The 4,196-nt window shown below is 47.5% G+C and overlaps 1 non-coding gene across 1 annotated transcript; it reads right to left on the bottom strand.

The window, feature by feature from the left end:
- Positions 1–3,093: 3,093 nt before the first annotated feature.
- Trnac-gca lies at positions 3,094–3,165 on the bottom strand. Its single transcript has one exon. It is a non-coding gene; the product is annotated as a tRNA-Cys (tRNA).
- Positions 3,166–4,196: the final 1,031 nt, after the last annotated feature.

The raw sequence follows: 4,196 nt of genomic DNA, 5'->3' as shown, positions 1-4,196 counted from the left end.
GATTACAGGCACGCACCACCACGCCCAATCTCAATCACTGCCTCAGTGCTTTCTGGGGTGCAGCCAGCATGACATGTGGGGGGTCGTACCCCCTGTCCCTGTGTCTGCATAAGCAGGTACTTTAATCCCCCAAGCTATCTAGTCAGCCCTTCTTTCAATCATTCTCATTTTGAAGTTCACATTGTCAGCAACCGGAATAGCTACCCCTGTTTTTCTTAGTGTCTCTGTCACATGGCGTATTGTTTTCCATCCTTTGACTTTCAGTCTATGAATATCCTTTCGAGTTAAATATGTTTGCGGTATAAAACACACTGCTGGATTTTTGTCCCTTGATCTACTCTGCCAGTCTACTTTTTTTCCACTGGCGAATGGAGGCCATTTACATTGATGGTTATAACTGCTGCATATTGGCTTATGTGTGTCATGTTATTTTCCTGCTGTAGGTTCCCTACTTTTCCCCTCTGTTTAATCGCTTGCTCTGCTTGGTAGCCCCTTGCTGTTGCTGGTCTTGAAGATGCGGTCATTTTTCTCTCTTTCTAGAAGATCTGACAGTACTCTTTGTAGGGTTCGCTGGTCAGGAGTTTCTTCAGTTGTTTCTCATGGAAGCATCTTATCTCTCTGCTAAATTTGACATTGCTTCTCAGCTTTTTGGCTAAGGTCAAGTATAAATTTTATAGACAGTTTTCCAGTGTACATCCATTTCAGTTCAAAGTTATTTTCTTTCAGGACCTGAACTCTTCTCGACTCAATGCTTTCTGTGAGAAATCTGCCATGATTCTAATGGGCTTTCCATTGTAGTTGATTGGCTTCTTTTCTCTACAATGTTTAATATTCTGTTATTTTGCTGAATTTCTGGGATCTTGATTGTTATGTTTCTGGGTGTAGATTTTTTGTGCGTGTGGCTGGCAGCTTGCCCTGGAGGCAGGGCTGGCATAGCATGTGGTGCCAGGGATCAAACCACTGTCCTTGCTCTTTGCCTAAGCTTGCCTAAGCATGTGCTTTAGACTGCTGAGCTATCTCTCTGGCCCTGGGTGTAGATTTGCTTTGGATACAGCCAATGGGATTCTATGTACCTCATTTATCTCTATATTAGGTTCTTTGCCCATGCTTGGGAAATTTTCTGCTACCGCAAATAGTTTTTGTGTCCTTTGTTTGACTCCTATCAATCTTATTTTTCTTGCATCCTCTTGCAGATGTTGAATTATTTCCTGCTTCTTTGTTACTTTTAAGAGATATTTCTTTTTCATGATCAGTAGCTGCAATGCTATCTTCAAGGTCTGAAAAATCTATCTTCAGTTTTGTTCAAGTAGTTTTGCCTGATTTCAGTGGACTGCTTAATGTCCTAGATATTTGTTTGAATTTGCTTCATGCATTCAATTCTTTCCTGTATTGTTCAGCCCGTACTACCATCATTTTTCTATTCTCCTCTATTTTCTTAATCAATGTCTTCTTAGATGCACTGAGCAATTCTTTCATTATTGTTATTTTTTATTAAGCTGAGAGATTACTTGTTATCTGATTTCTTCTATACTCTGATAGAGTTGTTTCTTCATTTTAGTTGCTGTCATTTCAGAAATTTCCAGTGTGTGATTTCCAAATTCTTCTATGTCCTTCTCTCCTGGACTTGTTCTGGGTGGGCTGGAGGTCTGAGATTCCCTTTTGCTCCTTTGTGTTAACAATTTTGAAGCTTGCAATGTTCACCCCGGGCTCAGCAGTGACAGTAGAGGGTTGGGTTGGGGGTCAGCACACCCCAGCGATGGTCGGGCATGGCAGGGCCCAGTTCACAAGGTCGCCATAGCTGACCTTGTCAGCCTACCTTGTGTAATCAAGGAGAGACAAGGCACTGTTAAGGATAACTCCTCCAAAATGGGGCAGCGAATGTCTCACCAGGTTCCCGTAAGAACCTGGGGCTACCCTCCCTTCTGCAATGGTGGGATAGGCAGGCTGAAACTCAGCCGAGCTCCTGTGACTCCATGTGCTTTCTTTCAGGAAAGTTCAGCCTAATGGGAAAGTGAAGAGGAGGGACACTGTCCTCTCGAGGCACAGACAAGGAGCCAAAGCAAGTGCAGGTAGAGAGCCCTGACCTGCAGGCAGCTTGCTCTGAAGAGAGCAAAGTGCTGTGCATCCGACACCTCACGCTGGCCAACGACCACGTTCCGTTCTAAGCTTCACTGTGGAGACCTGCGACCCTCCCTGTGACCTGCCGCCTGGCATAGCGGCACTGCGCCATCGCCTGTACGCCATGGCCACTGCTTCCTGCCACCCTTCCCTGTCCTCCACGGGAGGTCACGCTACTGCATGCCTGGCCATGGCCTATGTGTGCAGGCCACGGTTTTGTGCCCCTCTGTGGAGGACTTAGATTGGAAATCATTCATATCACTAACGCAGTGATGTTGAGCCTTATGTTGACCTGGAAATTCTATGCTAAGTTTTGTTTTCATGTGACCTCATTGCACAGTAGCGGGGGACAGTGCTTCTTCAAATTCACAGTTGAAGACAAGCGCCCCCACAACTGTTGCAACTCTAAATGGGCAGTGGCCTCATCTGTATTTTTGGTAAGGCGCCTCAGAAACTGTTTCTGGTCAGGCTGGTTTGTTGGTGAATCAGCACGCCCTCTACAACATAAATCCAACAGAGGAGCCAATTAGGACATATGCTTGAATTTCTGTGTCTAAAAGCAAAATATAAATAAATAAGTAAATAAATGTAAAATGAAGGCAAAAGAAATAAAACACACACATCATTAAAGAGATGTTCACGGTGAGCCTCAGACATAAACCTATCTTCTGAGCACTTGGGGAGAAAGAGGCAGGGGGATCACACAATTGGTGCAGGCCGGACGGCTTCATGACTCCGTGAGAGCCTGTGTCCAAATAAAAAGTCAAAAACAGTTAGGGGGAAAGTAAGTGCCAAGGTCCTACATTCAATCACCTGTAGTACAAAAATCAACTGAACAGTCCTATGTTCCCAACGGATGTGTTCTGCCATAGTGGATGTCACCAGAGAAAGGTGAGATACAATGTAGGCAGAGCAGTAGGCAGAGGGACAGCAGACAAGACCCCTGTAGGTTTGGCAATAAAGTGGGTCACCAGCAGGGGGCACCCGGATTTGAACCGGGGACCTCTTGATCTGCAGTCAAATGCTCTACCCCTGAGCTATGCCCCCGCCTGAATGACTAGGTGTGTGTAAGAGGCTCTGTAAGCCTGAGTGACCACACTGCCTCTGGCCATCCTGGGGACACCTGAGCTTGCAGAGCTCTGCCATCATCTTGTGCTCCTCCTCGTAGGCCACCAGCAGCACCTCCGCCTGGCCTGGCTGATTCCCACCCCCTCTGGCGAGCAGCACCTCCTGGCTCCAGGTCCTGACTCAGGCGCCAGCATTACAAGCCTCAAGATCTGCTGGGAAAACGCACTCCACACTCACACTCGAGTGGGGAGCTGCTCAGCAGACTCTTTAGGGGACAGAAAAGGCGTGGGCTAGGCTTGTGGTGGGGGTGGGGTGAAGGTTGGGTCCAAGCAGAAGTGCTTGGTTTCCCTGAGAACTAAGCCAAAGCCTTTGCTAGGGGATCCAGGGCTGTTGTGTGTCTCTAAGCAGATTCCTGAGGGAAACTCATTCACAGCCACTTTGAAGAAGTGAGTTTCGTGGGTGACTTTGAAGGTCACAGGTGTGAAAAGGACGTGGGTTAAGAAAACACACAGTGCAGGATCCCATTGTAAGCAGCGTTCTTGTTGGTGAGAAGGGGCTTCATTCTACCTAGCACTCTGGGGAAGAAATTGAGCAGACTCTGTTACCCTTCATCTTCTCGCTCCCAAGCTCCATGTGCACAGGTTGTTCTGTGTCAGAGAGGACACACCCTAAGATGTCCCCATCCATCAGCTGAGCAGAGCTGCAAGACGCCCTAGCTGTTTACACAGCAGGGCCCAGGACTCAGGAGGCACTGGCGTTATTAACAGGACCCTGCCCTGTGTCCCTTGTCTGACGGAGCCAACACTGACAGAAAAGGTCATGTAGACCTCAGGGCACACCGTGCGGACTGCGAGGCCAGGAACATGAGAGGCAGGGAGCTGTGGAAGGACGTGGGACGATGACACCCAAAAGTCACTGGGGTTGACAAAGAATAATCAGAGCACTGACGGTTTCTTCCTTGTCTGACAAAATATGTCATCGCCCTTCTTAGCTGTGGGATACACATTCGG

This window comes from Octodon degus, unplaced genomic scaffold, assembly GCF_000260255.1.
Source record: "Octodon degus isolate 3935 unplaced genomic scaffold, OctDeg1.0 scaffold00027, whole genome shotgun sequence".
NCBI classification, from domain to species: Eukaryota; Metazoa; Chordata; class Mammalia; order Rodentia; family Octodontidae; genus Octodon; species Octodon degus.
Note: the sequence above shows the minus strand (reverse complement) of the source record. Positions and strands in the feature narration are given on the sequence as shown.